Source organism: Capsicum annuum, chromosome 1, assembly GCF_002878395.1.
Source record: "Capsicum annuum cultivar UCD-10X-F1 chromosome 1, UCD10Xv1.1, whole genome shotgun sequence".
Lineage (NCBI taxonomy): Eukaryota > Viridiplantae > Streptophyta > Magnoliopsida > Solanales > Solanaceae > Capsicum > Capsicum annuum.
In genome coordinates, this window is record NC_061111.1 from 203,473,368 (window position 1) to 203,484,182 (window position 10,815).

Sequence of the window (10,815 nt, forward strand, 5' to 3'; positions counted from 1 at the left end):
GCATGATCACGCTCACTACAAGAATAGACCAGAATATCATCTATAAAGACTATGACAAATATGTCCAAGTACTACTTGAACACACAGTTCATCAAGTCTATAAAAGCTGTTGGGGAATTAGTAAGACCAAAGGACATAACTAAGAATTCAAAATGACCATACCGAGTACGAAAAAATATTTTTGAAATGTCACATTCTCTAACTCTGAGCTGATGATAGTCGGATCTGAGGTCTATCTTAGAGAAATAATTGGCACCCAGAAGTTGATCAAACAATTTATCGATTCTTGGAAGAGGATACTTGTTCTTGATCGTGACCTTAATGAGTTGACGGTAGTCTACACACATCCTAAGAGAATCGTCTTTCTTGTGCATAAATAATATTGGAGCGCCTTATGGGGAAATGCTGGGCCTGATGAATCCCTTATCTAAGAGTTCCTTCAATTGTTCTTTCAATTTTTCTGGTGCCATTCTGTATGGCAGAATAGATATGGGCTGAGTATCTGGAAGAAAACTAATGCCAAAGTCTATTTCCCTTTTGAGGAATTCCTGAAAGATCTTCGGGAAAGACATCTGAATAGTCACCTATAACTGGAACTGATTCAAGGCTGGGAGTTTTGGAACTAGTATCCTTAACTCGAACAAGATGATAGACACATTCTTTAGATATCATTTTTTGTGCTCGAAGGTAGAAAATGAGCTGACCTATGAACGCTGAAGTACTACCCTTCCACTTAAGGACAGGTTCATTCGGAAATTAAAATTGGACTATTCTATTTCTACAATCGACTGTGGCATAGCAGGAATAAAGCCAATCCATACTGAGAATAACATCAAAATTAGTCATCTCTAATTCGACTAAGTCTGCTTAAGTAACTTTTGAAATATTATAATCGGGCAGTTCCTGTATACCCACCAGGTTTTGATGGTTTTACCCACTGGGGTAGAGACTGAAAAGGGCTCTACTAGGATTTTGGGACTGATTCCAAAATCGCCTGCTATATAGGGAGTAACAAAAGACAAAGAAGCTCCTGGATCTAGCAAAGCGTAAACATGCACATGAAAGATCTGTAATGTACCAATAACTATATTCAGAGAATTTTCCTGATTTTATCAGGACTGAAAAGCATAGAGATGATTTAGGCGTTGCCCACTAGTAGCACTGGTGGTGGCACCCTGTTGATTCAGGCGACCGGACTGAACTGAGGAGCGGAGATGAATTTGATAACCTGACTGAGGGTAGTATCTGACTCTGTGGACTGGCTTACCACAACCGAAATAGACATCGCTACTAGCTCTGCAAGCACCCTTGTGGTTCTTACCATAAGTCTGATAAAGGGGATTAGTTTGGGCATTGCTAACACTGCCCTGAGACCTAGAGCCTGGCACTCTATCTCTGTTACCCTTCCTGAACTTAAGAACTAGCCCATTGGCTGAAGAAAGGGATGGAACTGATGACTTAGGATGAAACTGGGAACGTTTTTCTCTTTTTGATTTAGGCTGAGCGAAGTCGAAACTACCTGTCTTCGCTCTCTTATTCTACTTCTCCCTCTGCTTAATATTCTGCTCCTCTATCTGCTGAGCATGAGTCATAAGCCTAGCTAAAGTCATGTCACTATTCAGCATGGCAGATCTGCATTCATTTACCACGTTATCATTTACCACTGAAGCGAACTTACTCATCTTGGTTCTGCTGTCTGCAACCACATGAGGGGCATATCTGGATAATTGAGTAAACTTAAGAGAATAATTTTTCACCATCATATTGCCCTGCCTAAGGCTGATGAATTCTAGCACCTTAGCCTCTCTAAGCTCTTGGGGAAAGAATCTGTCTAAGAATGCAGGGACAAACTCCTCCCACTCTATAGGACCTACATCATCTGACCTCTCTAACTTCCACTGTTTGAACCAAGTATGAGCCACATCCTACAAATGATGTACAACTAGCTCAGCACTCTCAACAGTAGTCACGCCATGATGTCTGTCACCTTCTGAACTTGATCAATGGATTCCTGAGGGTCCTCATCTACCTTAGACCCAAAGAAGGATGGAGGATTCATTCGGGTGAAATCCCGAATCCTAGTTTCAGCTAAATTGGCCATTGGGTTGGTTGGAATGACTGCTTTATGTTTATTTTGAGTAGCAACTGACTGATCAAGAGTAGTGAATACGGCCCTGAACTCCACATGCAAAAAATAATTGCCCAAAGGATCTTCGAGCTGAGGGGCTGACTGATTTCCATTTTTTCTTTTAGGAGACATGTTCTGTAGAATCAAGGGAGAAATAGATTAGACTGAGAGATTGACTTGATATTATGCTCACTGGCATGACATGAATACCGAAAGAAGGAAAATTATTCCTAAAACATCTTAGATCCTCTTGCACATAAATATGGCGTGCAACACACCCATGTACAAGACTCTACTAGGTAAAACTTTCAGACTTCCTAGGACTCTATTGAACCTTAGATTTTTATACCAATTTTGTAACACCCCGAGCCAGGTGCTCGGAATACTGCACGGTGCTCATGATCCCAAAGGACCACAAGCTAACCCACGACTGATATCTGTACCTGTACACTACATAATATGATATAATAATGTGGACATATGCACTGAAAGGCCATAAGGTTCAATACTGAAGATGATCTGAATGATACAATATTTGTGTGGGGTAATAGAATACCCAAAACAAAACTGAACATACTGAAGTCTGAGACATGATAGTCTAGAAAGTATCTAACTGACTGAACTGTCTGAGTAAGTAGTTGATGGGACATGTCCCCAACTAACTCTAACTAATAAACTGATTAATGAGATAATAGGAAAATAATCATGTCCTTGAATGATAAAGACTCATTTCTAACTCTATCTGTGAATATCTAGAATCTACTATTGCTCTGGAGCTCATGTCTCTAAACCTATGGTATAAGACACCATAGCGCAAATGCGTTAGTACTTTGAATGTACTAGTATGCATGTGAGGTAGGCTGAATGTATGGGGTTCATATGCGTGAACAATAATAATAACTGGCTAACTATCATGAGCGTGAGCATACATGCATGAGACATAACAACTGACACTAATACTGTGATAACATGATTACTGCATTTGAATAACTGATAACATCAGTGACTATATCTGACAGTCCTTAATCTGATGGAACTATCTGAGTTCCGTATTGTATCTAAGTTAACTGTATCTGACAGTCCTAAAATCTGAAGAACTATCTGAGTTCTATTACTTAGACTGATTGACTATATCTGACAGTCCTGGTTCAGTAACATAAAACTATGGGAAGTAGTTATCTAATAGATATGCCCCTGATACGCCATTATGGATGAGTTGGGGTCCAATCTATAACCCCAATTGGAAGGGTGTCAATACCGCTCCACCGATAAGGACAAGCTATGGGCGACCCTCATCTGATAGTATCCCCTATATGAGAATGGTGGGGCCCTTATCTAACAGTGCTTATCCACCTCATCAACTCTCACCGGACAGTGTTGATGTCTCAACCTATGTTGGCTACATAGTTCTGGAATGCAAGGATTACTTCTAAGAATCACACCCTCATCTGATAGTGTGTGTTCCCATCCTTAGGTTCACTTAGTGCTAATTCCTACTCCCATCTGAATAGACTCTGAACATGATTTACTGAACTGAACATGGGCTGAGTTACTGAATTCTGTTGACTGACAGAATACTACTGATATCTGAGAACTGACTGAGTTCATGAGATTATGGAAATTTTCTGAGTCATAAGACTATGTGAAGTCTAAGGATTCATAGCTTGACTGAGAGTATCGTGAAAATATGACATGGCTCTAGGTACACAACTAATGTTTCGGGTACGAGTACCCCCAGGAATCGATAGAAGGAAACTGACCAAGCATAACTTACTTGAACATATAACTAACATCATAATCCATAATACATTTATAGAAACATTTCATCAAAACATGTGATAGGCATAACTTGCACATACATGGGGATTTCATGGTATCATGCTAGTTAGGCACTTTTCCTTCATCTAGGCATTTAATCAAACATATTGTAGGCATGGTACATGTAAACATCATTGTACAATAATTAAACATCATGGTTCAGTTCTAAATTTCATCATTCAAGGGTTTAGTCATAGGTTTCCATGAATCTATATCTTTAATAATTTAACCCACATAGAATTTATCACCCAACATGGAGTAGAATTCAATTTCTCACTATCCACTTGAACAAGAGCAGCCCAATCATGAAATTCATAAGAAAATCCATAAACTTGAGTTTAGAAAAGGGATTCTTGGGCTTCATGGATGAAAGGAGTCCATGAATGAATACTATGCATACCTTAGTTCATGATTTCGTAAGGATTGATGATGAAACCTTCTTGAATTCGAATCCCAAATAAAAACCCTAGCTTGTTCTTGAGAGAAACTAGTATATTTTGGGTGAAGAATAGCTAAATCACGTGTTATTGGGTTTAAATAGGGGTAGAAAATTGTCCCTTTTAACCCTATGATGCGTCTTTTAGAATTGTAAAAAATTTCCCGAACTAGATGGTAAAACGTGGGGCCATCGCGTTGCCACTTCCTTTGCGACCTGGAACTTTGGCGTGACGCGGAGAAAATTACGCTGAGACATTAGAAAAGGACAATTGCCATTTTAGCTTGTGGTTCGGCATGCCACTGACCAATATGGTGTTGTTTTACGACGGGAACTTGAAATAGTCATAACTTCTTATCCAGTTATCGGATTTAGGCGAATCTTATATCGATGGAAAGCTTATTGAATTTCCCACATGACAAAAATTAAAAATCTTTAAAATTTCTCATGTAATAACCATCATTCAATTTAGAAGCTAATACTAGACATTCTTGAGATAAAATTAGCTAGGAAAAAGTATGGGGTGTTACAATCTACCACTTTGTTTATTTCTTGCTTGAAAAAAAGATTTCAAAATAAAGAAGGTGATTAATTTGAGTAGTATCTTTAGCTACAAATGTGCTAATCCGAACTGCAAGTTGTGGTTGAGAGCGGTGAAGTACGTTAGTTCTGATAGATTCGTCATTCATAAACATGAAAAGGATTACACATGTGGTTCGGAGCACATCTCGGGCCAAAATCCTCATGCCACGATAAAGGTCCTTGGTGAATATTTAAAGAGTTATTTCCATGATGGAAAAAGCCCTTCTACAAGGGTGATGATCAATCAACTCCTTACAGAATTGAAAGTACTGGTCAGTTATTTGAAGATATATACGACCATAGGGATTGCCAAGGACTTGGTTTGGGGGACACACGAGCATAGGTATGTAGTCCTGGATGCCTACCATTACATGATTGAGTCAACAAATCCCAGAAGTAAGATGACTTTGCATGTTGATAAAAATGGAAGGTTCAAGTACTTTTTTGTATTCTATGGTGCTTGGATTCAAGGTTTTTGAAATTTGAGAAAAGGCATAACCATCAACGGTACCTTCTTAAGGAGCAGGTATAATGGAGTTCTGCTAGCGGTGGTGGTACAGGATGTGGAGAATCACATCTTTTCTGTCGCTTTTTGTGTAGTGGACAAGGAATGTGATGCCTCTGATGAATTTTTTTTGAACAACTGCGAAGCTGCGTCAAAGATACCGAAGAGTTGTGTTTTGTTTTGGATAGACATACAAGTATTCCAAAGATGGGTTCAATTTTCTTCACTTCAGCTTACTTCTGTTGTTGCATCAGGCATCTTGGAGAGAACATTTGTACCAACTATCACAACAAAAGGGTCGTGACCTTTTTTTATAGAGCAGCTAAAACATATAGTAGAGAGGACTTTTTAGACCATTTCAATCAAATAACGGATGTGAATCCCAAGGTAGCAGAACTTCTCGTACGTGTCAGTTTTGAGAGATAGAGCTGGGCATTCTATCCGGAAGATAGGTACATTCATATCAATTTAATGTCTTGTTTGAGTTACAAGTTTAGTATGACGTCGTACTAAGTGATTCTTTTGTATAGGTACAATATTATGACATCAAACATAGCTGAATCGGTGAATTCATTATTTGGCGATGAAAGAGAATTTTCCATCGAGGCTATGTTTGAAGTAATAAACAAGAAGTATGGCTGATTTTTTAATGAAAGGTGTGTACAGTTCAAGGGCATAAAAAGAACCCCATTTGTTCTCGAAATCAAAAAATTAATATCAATGAACATCAGTTTGGGGAATAGGTTATTAAGTCATCAAATAGCATATTACAAATTTAGTATCACCGGTCATGATGTTTCCACGGTCGATCTTCAAACAACTACTTGTACGTGCAGAGTTTTTGACTTAGATAAAATACCCTATCCACATGCCATGGGAGCGCTTCAAGCTCAATACAAAATATGGACCTAAAGTTTAAGAGAACTCCTCTTAATATTATTCAATGGTAAAATATGAAATGGCATATAGTGGCATATTACTCTGGTGTCTCCCGAAGAATCTTGGGTTGTTCCTGCAGAGCTTTTGGGGAGATTAATACCTCCTCTATATATTGATCCAAGCACTATCAAATTGGAAATAAAGCCATATAAGAGGAGGAGTGAAGTTGGAGAATCATTTTCATCAAGAAGAAACAAGTGCTCCGTGTGTTAGCGTGCTGGCCACAAAAGAACTACATGCCCAGATCGTAATCCACCATGATCGTTGTAATTGCAGAAACTTGTGTTGTTGTTTGTTGTGGACTTTTATATATTTAACTCATTGTTGAGAACGTAATGTTATCATTTATTATGTATAAAGTATCTTTTTTAATAACTTGTGCATCAATAAAAAGAGGCAAAACATAAACTAAATAGTATAGAAGACCACAATTATTCTCAACAGATTAACCATCTGTGGAAATAGATGGATATTTGCTGGAAGATTACAACATAGTTCTATCAAACTGGAATGTTTTCCTCCAGCAAATGACAAATCTGTCGCAACAGATGGATAATCTGTTGACACAAACCCAACCGATGATCAATCTGTTCCAACACATGGTTCATTTATTGAAAAAACTCAAAAGCCAAAATTGCTATTGCTACTGGATTCAAAATTGCTCCTTACCTCCAACCGTAGACATGTTAACATGTATGTTTAGAAGAAATAGACTGAAAATTGAATAGGAATTTAAAAGCCAAAGTCAACTAAAAATAAATTTTTCACTAAACAAAAGATAAAATACATTAGGTATAGATCCAATATAAAAAAATTTAAATACATATGCTAAAATAAAAACACATTCTAATTATTATCATCATCATCATTAATGACAGTCAATCAATCAACTCGCAACAGCAGGGCCCTCATCAACCTCTTTATCTTTCTGAACATTGTCGCTCTCACGACGACCAACTCCCTCTGCAGGTCATTAACCTACCTCTGAAGTTCCTGCACTATGTTGTGCGAAATAGCAATATCCCAAATAGGATTAGCCATATCTAGAACATGCATGAATTGACAAATGTAAGGAAAATAGTCCAAATATAATACAATGTATACTACACACTGGTAGATTTACACTGAAAAAACTTACCTCAATGAGAAAGGAATATGCTCTTTAAAGAGAAGTGGTTGAAGATGTCACATGAAAATAAAAATGCAAGAAATAAATAAAATTTAGCAGAATAAAGATTAAGGAGGGACCTATTTATAGAGGATTGAATCTGGTTGTGTAAGGACAAAAGGCACGTCTGTTTAACTCTATTGTATTAATTACATTCAAACTGGTGGAATTTTATTTTCTATGAAAAGTCGCAACTTTTTCTTTTAAATTAATGCTCCTCACCTTTTTAAAATAGTTTGAGACTTGATAACAGCCAGAATTATTGAGTTGTTGCAATAGATCATCCATCTTTTGCAACAAATTTAGTATCTGTTGCAACAGATGGTCTGAATATTCAATAGATGGTCTGTCAAAATAGATTTATCATCTATTGCAATAGATGGTTTTTATTTGTAATAGATGAGACATCTGTTGTAACATATGTATTATCTATTGTGACAGATGGACCATCTATTGAAGGAGATATTTTGATTTTTTTCTAACAATTGATTTATCAATTACAACAGATGGAGAATTTGGTTCATCAGCTGGTTTGAATGTGATAGATAAAAAGTCATGACTCTTCACCTCTTTTTTAATAGTTATCACATGTGTGCAGATGAATAAACACTGTCTTGTCTGTGGCAAAAGATTTATCATTTGTTGCAACATATGGATTATCTGTTGCGAAAGATAGACCATATGTTGGAGGAGATGTTTTGATTTCTTCTAACAACTGATTCATCAGTTACAACAGGTGGAGATTTTGATTCATCGGCTATTTTGAATGTGTTAAGGTAAAAAGTCACGACTCTTCACACCTTTTTTTTATAGTCATCATATGCGTACAGATAAATAAACAATATTGTCTGACATATCCTGATGGGGTATGAAGAATAAGGTACGTGCAATGGATCCACTTTCATGCGTGAGATTTATGTATTTTATTGATCAGGCTACCATGACAGACACACATAAAGTGCAATGATTTTGTGAATGCAGTTTTTTATCGATTAGACAATGATCCTTCAAACAAGATTCTGCATTGTACAGTTTAGTTTGATGGGTACGAATTGAGAAGGCAGAAGGGTTCTAAGACGGTGGTGTCGATACCCCATTATAATTTAATGATGATTTATGCTTATGTTTTTATGTCAAGTTTTGGGAAGGGTTTAGGTTTTTGGCAACCGCATAAATATCCAATAGTGATGGGATCGATTTTAATGGCGTAATGGACTTCTTGAAAGGCATCCGAAGCCTCGCACTGCAGCAAACAATAATAGAGCCAATAGAAATTCCCCTGGTCCAAATTTATATGGATGAATTGCTAGAGACTTTTATACAGAAGAAGGTGCTTAGGAGAATACCTGTACGGGAAGGGGAAGGTGGAGAAGGCCATATATCATCTTAAACCTTGTTTAAGAGGAAACACAAGGAAGCAAGTAAGGAACTTCTAGCGAATCTGGCCAATGAAATTGACATGAGAAACGAAAAAACTGGATAAGCTTCAAATGTGAAAGTGTATCCAAATAAAAAAATCCATCAGTCATTAAAGAAAAAAGAAAAATGGTCAACAAGACTGGAAATGGACACTTTGCTAGGGAATGCAACTAGCGAGCGTGGACTTAATGAAGACTTTTACAAAGTTCAGGACCAAAACTCTAAGGAAAAAGCTTCACGAGCATAGGAAATTGGTAAAATTATCGGTCTGAATTGAAACCTGAACCAACAAATCCTGAATTAAAAATAAGGAAAGCCGAGACATCAATTTTTAAAGTCTAACTTATATGCCATGTCTTCTATTTGTGGCTATGATCAGGTTAATGACAGTAGAAACAAAAAGGTCTAAAGTTAGGCAAAAATCCCATGCCTTGTTGTTTCCACTGCCTTTGATCTGACCAGATCCATAAACAGGAGGCATGGGATGCAAGTTTAACTTGATAAATTGCCACCTTGGATTTTAATTCAGGAGTAGTTGGTTCAGGATTCAGTTCTGACAGATAATCTTACCACTTTTTGTGCTCACGAAGCTTCTTCCTTAGAGTTCTGGTCCTGTATTTTATGGGTCTTCATTGAGGCCATCCTCGCTAGTTGCAGTCTCTTGCAAAGTGACCAACTCCAGTCCTCTTGACCAATTTTTTTCTTCAACGACTGATGGATTTTCATTTTTGGATACACTTTTACATTTGCAGCTCATCCAATTTTTTCATTTTTCATGTTAATTTCATCAGCCAATTTTCCTGCACTTTCATTCCTACCCTGTGTTTCCTCATAAATAAGGTTTGAGATGATATATGGCCTTCTCAACCTCCCCCTTCCCGCATAGGTATTCTCCCAAGAATCTTCTGGTGTATAATAGTCTCCTCCAGCAACCCATCCATAATTTGGACCAGGGAAATTTCTATTGATTCCATCGTTGTTTACTGTAGTGCGAGGCTTCAGGGGCCTTTCAAGAAGTCCATTGCACCATTAAAAGTGGTCCAATCACTATTGGATATTTACACTGCCGCTAAAAACTGAACCCTTCCCCGAACTTGACACAAAAATATGAGCATAAACCGTCATTAAATTGTAATAGCATATCGACACCACCTACTTGGTCCCTCAGCCTTACCAGTTCGAACCTAACAATCTTAACTGTAAAATACAATATCTTATTTGAAGGATTAACACCTAATAGTTAAACAACAAACATTCATAAAATCATTGTACTAGATGTGTGTTTTTACGATAGGTTGATCAGTAATACATACCTTCTACATATGAAGTGGTTCCATCTGAAAGCAGATTATTCCTCCGAACCCATCTTTACTCTAGGCTTTAATGCTAGTTGGGTGAAAGTGGATCCAGCTTCACTTTCTTTTATCTGCAAATAAGAGAAATATATTTGATGTCAAACAAGAGAAGAACAAAAAGAACATTACAAAAGAGTAACACAAATTAAGTGAACTAACAGATGACCAATCTGATGCAATATATTACCCATCTATTCAATCGATGAGGCATCTGTTGCAACAAATGGATGACATATTACAACAGATGTACATCTGTTGGAATAAATCAGACCAGTCTTGCTACTGGTTTGATTTTTTCAAATAATTTTCCATTTGTACAAAAGGGTAACACAAAATTTAGTGAATCAATAGATGACCAATATGATGCAACAGATTACCCATATGTTCAACCGATGAGTCATATGTTGTAACAGATGGATGACATATTGCAATAGATAGGTCATCTATTAGAATAAATCAAACCAG